Source organism: Bison bison, unplaced genomic scaffold, assembly GCF_000754665.1.
Source record: "Bison bison bison isolate TAMUID 2011002044 unplaced genomic scaffold, Bison_UMD1.0 scf7180017864108, whole genome shotgun sequence".
NCBI classification, from domain to species: Eukaryota; Metazoa; Chordata; class Mammalia; order Artiodactyla; family Bovidae; genus Bison; species Bison bison.
Window position 1 is genome coordinate 8,765,788 of NW_011494680.1, and position 8,912 is coordinate 8,774,699.

Genomic DNA, 8,912 nt, shown 5'->3' on the forward strand with positions numbered 1-8,912 from the left:
AAGGCTCCAGGTCATGTCCAACTCTGTGCAACCCCATAGAGCCACCGGGAATTGTATGGGAAAGTCCAAAAGGGATACCCACCGACAATCTTCTTCCTTTCATCATGGTATCCAGTGAGGTTCTGCTTCTGCTATTTCTCACCAAAGATCTGACCTGGAGCCTTGGGGAAGGAGCTCAGTTATAATTGAATCAAAGCATTTTATATGAAAATATTACTTGCAGAGTCAGTTTCAGAAACAGTTTTTATCCTTTTTATCCTATTCTCTAAAACTGGTCTGTAAATTACAGAGTGAGCACAATTATGTGAGAGAAAGACCAAGAAACTTACAGACCTCATCAACCACAAGAAACTTGGGAATTTACCAGATTCTTATTTCCTTATGAAATGCACATATTGGCTCCAGTCATATGATAACACACAGATTAATGTTCAAAACATCTCAGGCCTGGCTTCTCAGTAAACACCTACAAGGTTATTTAAGTCTTTACTTCCATTTGTTTTCCTTTGTTTCATAAATACATGTTAATTTTATGCTTTAAGCATAAGAGTAGATTGTAGAATATTTTACATAAGTCCAATTCTTTATCTCTCCTTCCCTCCCTCCTTCCCTCTGTCCCTTTATTTTTTATATCTATCTACCTATTTAAATCCCCTGGAAGGGGAAATGACAACCCACTCCAGTATTCTTGCCTGGAGAATTCCATGGAGAGAGGAGCCTGGTGGACTACAGTCCATAGGGTTGCAAAATGTTGGACACGGCTGAGTGACTGGGCATGCACACACGTTTCTATCTGAAGCTCCAATACTTTGGCCACCTGATGCAAAGAGCTGACTCATTAGAAAAGACCCTGATGCTGGGAAAGGTTGAAGGCGGGAGGAGAAGGGGACGACAGAAGACAAGGTGGTTGGATGGCCTTGAGTGTGAGCAAGTTCTGGGAGATGGTGAAGGACAGGGAAGCCTGGTGTGCTGCAGTCCATGGGGTTGCCAAGAGTCGGACTTGACTGAGCGACTGAACAACATCAACAATCAATCATCATCCACCTATCTATTTAAGTTTATCTTGAATTAGAAGGTCATAGGCGTAGGGATGATATTCTCAGTAATCCTCCAAACAGTCGGGCTATAGTTATTTCAGTTTCTTAAATGCCTGTGGTAACTCGTTCTTACTAATCCATCTGGTCAACAGATTTTATTGGTATCAACACTTCTGTGCCACAAGTCAAAATTTAGTTTTAGCTTGCATTTTCCATGAGAATCATTTTGTGGGTAATGGTGAGGAGGTGTTGAGGGAAACCCAGTCCAATTTGATAGCTCAAAGGCCAGGAAAATGAGTCACATTTCAAGCATTAAAGTGGAGCCTCAGGCCCTGAACTCTAATTACTTCTAAACTGTCTCTAGCGGTGCCCCAAGTCTATGAACAGTGGGCATCAAACAAATATCTCATGGTTCCTGTGGAATATTCTTCATTCTCCTTTAACCAGACTCAGATGTGGAGTTCACTGCCAGCAACCTGTACCTCTCAGGTTTGTCTCTCTGTGGGAGGGACTGAATTTCGTGAACAGCCCTCCCAGACACCCTGGTCTGGATCCACCAAGAGCATCCCCAGGCCCTTTACCTTGTAGACTTCTCTGCTGTCAGCTCCCCCAAAAGCTGGTGCTCTGGCCAACAGACTTTCTGCTTCCTTGGTTCATCTGTTCTGGGCTTAGCTATTTAACTGTGCCTCAGGGTAGTGTCAGCGTTTACAACAATGGTTAACCTTTGCCCTGAATGCAAACAGAAATAAACCAGCCCTGCACTTTCGGAGCACAGGAGAGGTGGACAGCCAGTTTCTACTTCGAGCAAAATGGAAACCTTCTCCACTTGGCAGATACAAAGGCATTTTAACTGAATCGGCTTTAACAGTGTTTAAGCATTTGCTCTTGCAAACGAGTTAGCTATTTCTTAATCTCCTGGAGAATACCATGGAACATGGGGAGCTGGTTGTCACCATGCAGTCATGCACACATACTTCATGGCACAGCTGCTGTCAACACAGGGGTGACTGTGTAGATGTGAAGGGTTGGGAAGGGAGAAGCATTTGATTTTAGGCATGAAACCTGAATTGAGATGGCTGTGACAGTTTTATTATATTCCTCCTTGGATGGTTCACCTCTTGGGTTGGAATCTTCCTACTGTGTCTGTGTGCCCTGGAGTGGAAAGGCCTCGCACTGTGACATCCAGTCACTTTGAATTAAACCCCTGCTATGAAACTGAGGGGCCTGGGGCTTTGGGAAAATGACACAACTTCTCTGAAGCTCCATTTTTTTCTTCTGCAAAATGGAGAGAATTTGTACCTTGAAGTTGCTGAAGGATTTAAAATAACACGTGAGTGTTTGGCAGCGAATTCCCTTCTCTCAGCAAAACACAGTCCTTGTCCTCTTCACTGTTGTTCCTACACCAAAGAAACATCTAGGATCTTGATTTAACTTTTGATGTGAGACTGGATTAGTTCTCAGTGAAAAACCCCAAATTCTTACTGTAATCCTGAAAATGAATGGACTTATGAAAGTCACCAAGATGCTCTTAGAATACAGGAGAGCCTTCAAGGGGTATTGGCTTGGAAGGAATGAGCCCACAAAGGAACTCAAGAGTGAAAACAAAACAGAACTTAAGTAACAAAACTCAATTTCACTCAGAATCACAGCTCTGCCCCTGGAGTTGCTTCAGGGAGCATGAGGTGGACACATTTTTTCCTGCCTATCAAGAGCAAGGTGTATGACTGGTGATCATTATAACCTACGAAACCTGGTGTATGTTCTCAGCGTTCACCCAGCAGGTTCTGTAGCAAACAGAACCTGCAGTGGGCCTCTGCATCTCGGTAGGAGGCACAGGACATGGAGTTTCATTTCCCAATTTGCCCCATGAAGCAAGGGCCCCTCTGGGTGTCTTCTCTCTCTCTCAGGTGTGCTGGTTCCTGAACACTGTCTCATTTGGTAAAATTTTGACTTTGTTAAGCTGACATTTGATGTTGCTCAAAGTGCTTCAGCTATTTTGTTTCTCTCTTTAGAGAGGGTTGGCCATTGGTCATTGATAATGCCCATGACCTCTTGGAAAACTGGAAATTCTGCCTTAAAAAATAACCTTGGAATACAGTCTAGCATTTTTTTTAGTTTGAGCAATTTAACTGACACACACAGCTCTCCTCTCCTCTGGGCACTACCATAGAATTCTGTTCTGTGTGATGGAATTGTTCTTCTAAAAGTCAGGAAGGGTGGTTTGTGGAAGAGCTATTTTAAAAATATTTAATAACATGTTTGTTGAATGACCCTAAGGCTTAGAAAACTTGTCTAATTCTCCAGTTAAAACCAAGCATTAAAACTCTTTTCTTCAAGATGTGGTATATACATACAATGGAATACTACTCAGTTATATAAAAGAAAGAACTAATACCATTTTCAGTAACTTGGATGAACCTAGAGATGATCATACTAAGTGCAGTAAGCCAGACAAAGACAAATATCCTATGATATCACTTATATGTGGAATCTAAAAAATGATACAAATGAACTTATTTACAAAAACAAAAACAGACTCGTAAACATAAAAAAATAATTTATAGTTACCAAAGGGGAAATGACATGGGGGAGGGATAAATTACGAGTTTGAAATTAGCAGATACAAACAACTGTATATAAAATGGATACACGACAAGGTCCTACTGTATAAAACAAGGAACTATAGTCATTGTCTTGTAATACACCATAGTGGAAAAAAAATTTGTATCTACAATATATATAAAATATATTTATTTATACATATATAACTGAATCACTTTGTTGTACCCAAGAAACCAAAACAACATTGTAAATCAACTATACTTCAATAAAAGAAATGGAAAGAACCTCTCTTCTTCAAAGGGGAGCAAAGATACTTTTGGAGGTGATAGGTTTATTGCCTTGATTTTGGTGATAGTTTCATGGGTATATGTGTGTGTCACTCATTGAATTGTATACACTAACTATGTACAGTTTTTGTGTATCAATTACCTCTCAATAAAGCTGTCAAAAATTAATTTGAAACTCTCTTTTTAAATTTCTATTATGTGAAATAAAGTAATAACCTGGTAACCATGACTTACTATTTTCCCCAACTCGAGGAAAAAGTTCAATTTTAATAGTCTAGCCTATGAGCATGTCCATTATTGATTTTTTTATACTCCAGACAATGTAGTTTGATAACAATATTCCTAACATGAGGTGTGAATATTGAGATAGATTACCAAGGAAGTCTAGAATTTTCTTCATAGTCCAAGATGGTTCATTTGTGGCTCAGAGAGGGGGATTCAATAGCATTGTAAACTACGTCCAGTCCTTCAATTCTTGGAGCACTTTTACAACAACAAAAACATGTGTGTCTGTGTGTATGTGAGAGAGAGAGAGAGAAGAGGACCAGGTCTAATATTTTAAACTTAAAAAACAGATGCCTGCCTTGAAGTTCTGTTTGCTAATGTTAACATTTTTCAGGGAGATAGTGCATATTGTGTGCAGTTATAGCTGATTATGAAAGTAGAATGAACTTATGTCTAGACATGAACATTTTGCCTTTGCCTTTGCTTCTAGTGGTGCTATTTCTTCTGAAATTTTAATATAACGTGAATATAAACCTACAGCTTACTCGTGTATCCCAGTTTGACCATAACACTGTCTGGCTGCTACCGTGTCTTGTCTCCTAGCTCTGTGATGACTGCTGGCTTTCAATTCTGTCTTTAACGGGTGTAAATGTGACTCTTTGGGGGGTTTGGCTTGTAAGGAAAGGTAGAGTCTGAAAGATAAAAACCAATCTGCTTGACAATGAGGGGGCACAGGAGCTGCTGGTCCAATCCCTGGTCAGGAAGATCCCCTGGAGTAGGAAAGGGCAACCCACTCCAGTATTCTTGCCTGGAGAATTCCGTGGACAGAGGAGCTTGGTGGGCTACAGTCCATGGGGTCACAAACAGTCGGATATGACTGAGCACTGCTTTCATTCCATTTAGATCACCATAGAGCTCTGAATGGAGTTCCCTGAGCTACACAGTAGGTTCTCATTAGTTACCTATTTTATACATACTAACAATAGTATAGATGTTTCAATCCCAATCTCCCAATTCATCCCATCCCCCCACATCCCGCTTGGTGTCCATACGTTTGTTCTTTACGTCTGTGTCTCTATTTCTGCTTTACAAGTAAGATCATCTATATTATCTTTTAAAAATATAAACCAGATCCTGTTACCTTCTGCTGACCATCCCATCCTGGATAGACACTACCCCTCTGCTTCTCTGTCCTTCCATCCTGGCTTCTCCAAGTCAAACAGCCCAGGGTCTTCTTTCTGCTCTACACTTGAACCAACCAATCTCATTCAAAGATTATGGTAGCTGTTGCCTCTGCTGGCAGGGCTTTCTCCATGCATATCCTCCAGCTCAATATCTCTTTCTCATTAAGATCTTGGCCTGAACATCACTTCCTCTGGGACCCCCTTCCTGGACATCCCCTGTAGGATGGCAGCCTCAGTAGAGAGTTGAGCCTGTCATTGCATCTATCCTGTGTGTTTATCAGATGGTTGGATGACATCACTGACTCAATGGACACGAGTTTGAGTAAACTCTGGGAGTTGGTGATGGACAGGGAGGCCTGGTGTGTTGCAGTCTATGGGGTCGCAAAAAGTCGGACACAACTGAGAGAGAGAACTGAACTGAACTGAACTTACCCCATTAGGAACTTGTGCTTCATCCAGACAGGCATTTCAAATGATGTACTCTGCATATAAATTAAATAGCAGGGTGACAATATACAGCCTTGACATACTCCTTTTCCAATTTGGAACCAGTCTGTGGTTCCATGTCCAGTTTAACTATTGCTTCTTGACCAGCATAAAGATTTCTCAGGAGGCAGGTAAGGTGGTCTGGTATTCCCATCTCCTGAAGAATTTTCCACAGTGTGTTGTGATCTACACAGTCAAAGGTTTTGGCATAATCAATAAAGCAGAAGTAGATGTTTTTCTGAAACTCTCTTGCTTTTTTGATGATCCAACAGATGTTTGCAATTTGATTTCTGGCTCCTCTGCCTCTTCTAAATCCAGCTTGAACATCTGCAAGTTCTCAGTTCACATACTGGCTTGGGAATTTTGAGCATTACTTTGCTAGTGTGTGAGACGAGTACAATTGTGTGTTAGTTTGAACATTCTTTGGCATTGCCTTTCTTTGGGATTGGAATGAAAATTGACCATTTCCAGTCCTGTGGCCACTGCTCAGTTTTCCAAATTTGCTGGCATATTGATTGCAGCACTTTAACAGCATCATCTTTTAGGATTTGAAATAGCTCAACTGGAATTCCGTCACCTCCACTAGCTTTGTTTGTAGTGATGTTTCCTAAGACTCACTTGACTTCGCATTCCAACATGTTTGGCTCTAGGTGAGTGACCACACCATCGTGGTTATCTGGGTCATTAAGATCTTTTTTGTAGAGTTCTTCTGTGAATTCTTTCCACCTCCTCTTAATATTTTCTGCTTCTGTTAGGTCCATACTATTTCTATCCTTTATCAAGCCCATCTTGGCATGAAATCTTTCCTTGGTATCTCTTATTTTCTTGAAGAGATCTCTAGTCTTTCCCATTCTATGTTTTTTCCTCTTTTTCTTTGTATTGATCATTTAGGAAGACTTTCTTATCTCTGTTTGCTAGTCTTTGGAACTCTGCATTCAGATGGGTATATCTTTCTTTTTCTCCTTTGCCTTTAGCTTCTTTTCTTTTCTCAGCTATTTGTAAGGCCTCCTCAGACAACCATTTTGCCTTTTTGCATTTCTTCTTTTTGGGGATGGCTTTGATCAGTGCCTCCTGTACAATGTCACAAACCTCTGTCCTTCTTGAGGCACTCTATCAGATCTAATCCCTTAAATCTGTCACTTCCACTGTATAATTGTAAGGGATTTGATTTAAGTCATACCTGAATGGTCTAGTGGTTTTCTTTACTTTCTTCAATATAAGTCTGAATTTGTCAATAAGGAGTTCATGATCTGAGCTACAGTCAGCTCCTGGTCTTGTTTTTGCTGACTGAATAGAGCTTCTCCATCTTCAGCTGCAAAGAATATAAAAAAACTGATTTCAGTATTGACCATCTGTGATGTCCATGTGTAGAGTCTTCTCTTGTGTTGCTGGAAGAGGGTGTTTATTATGACCAGTGCATTCTTTTGGCGAAACTCTTGTTAGCCTTTGCCCTGCTTCATTTTGTACTCCAAGGTCAAACTTACCTGTTACTCCAGGTGTTTCTTGACTTCCTACTTTTGCATTCCAGTTCTCTATGAAGAAAAAGACATCTTTTTTTGGTGTTAGTTCTAAAAGATCTTGTAGGTCATCATAGAACTGTTCAACTCAGCTTCTTCAGCATTAGTGGTTGGGGCATAGACTTGGATTACTGTGATATTGAATTGTTTGCCTTCAAAATGAACAAAGATTATTCTTTTTTTGTTGTTAGATGACTCTAAAAAACACTTAATTATTCCATCAGTTAATTCTACTGATGTTCACACAGATACAAAATAAAACCTTTTTCTTTAAAAATAATATATTCTCTTCATTTTAATTTATTAGACTTGGGTTGTAGCATTCCAAAATCCCATTTACAGAGAAAGCCATAATTAATATGTGGCCTATTTCATTTTATTTTCACAGAAGAATAGTGCAAGCCTTTTCATAATTGGGATATGTGACATTTCCTTAAAGAGCTTGTTTTTCCTATTTTGAAGCTTGACTAACTTAAATGCTCATAACCACAGTTTGTCTGTAAAATAAGAAGAAACCAAAAATCTACAAACAAACCTCTCAATCCTTTGTAACACTGCAAAGATGGGCTGTTAACAGCTACAGCTTAGCTCATGTTCTCACACCAAGGTCGTCTTCAGCTGCCTTGGTTAAGAATAAACTTGATTGACAGTTCTGAACCAAATGCGCTGGAGGCCCGTGTTCTGAATTTGCATGCTTGCTATGCAGCCTTGGACTAGCTGCTCTAGCTCAATTTCCTCAACTGTGAAATGGATTCAATAAACAGTATCTTCGAAAAGATAAAACTGTGACTGAAATAAGCCTTATGCTAATGATGGCCTGTCCTGACAGATTTCCTGTCCTCTAACTTCTACCAGCCCTAAGAAATGCTATTTTGTGGGGGGAAAAAAAATCCATCAGATTTATTTTCGTTCAGTTCAATTCAGTCGCTCAGTCATGTCCGACTCTTTGCGACCCCATGAACCATAGCACGCCAGGCCTCCCTGTCCAACACCAACCCCCGGAGTTTATTCAAACTCACGTCCATTGAGTCAGTGATGCCATCCAACCAGCTCATCCTCTGTTATCCCCTTCTCCTCGCACCTTCAATCTTTCCCAGCATCAGGGTCTTTTCAAATGAGTCAGCTCTTTGCATTAGGTGGCCAAAGTATTGGAGTTTCAGCTTCAACATCAGTCCTTCCAATGAATATTCAGGACCGATTTCCTTTAGGATGGACTGGTTGGATCTCCTGGCAGTCCAAAGGACTCTCAAGAGTCTTCTCCAACACCACAGTTCAAATTTATTTAGATTGAAACTTTTTGTTCAGAATAGCATCGATCCCAGTGAACACATGAAGATGCAGTAATGGTGAAAAATCTCAACATGGAAAACCTAAGAGCTGCAGAAGGACATCTAAGTAGTGCTGAGGCAAAACCTGGGGCTCAGTTTTATGTAAGGAGGGCCCCTGCCTCAGGAAAGGTGGTGATGGACTTCCCTGGTGCTCCAGTAGTTAAGGCTCCATGATTCCAATGCAGGGGGCACCAATTCGATCCCTGGTTGGGGAAGATCCCACATGCTGATTGGTGCAGCCAAAATGTGAAGGAAAAAAAAAAGAAAGAACAGAAGGAAGAAAGAA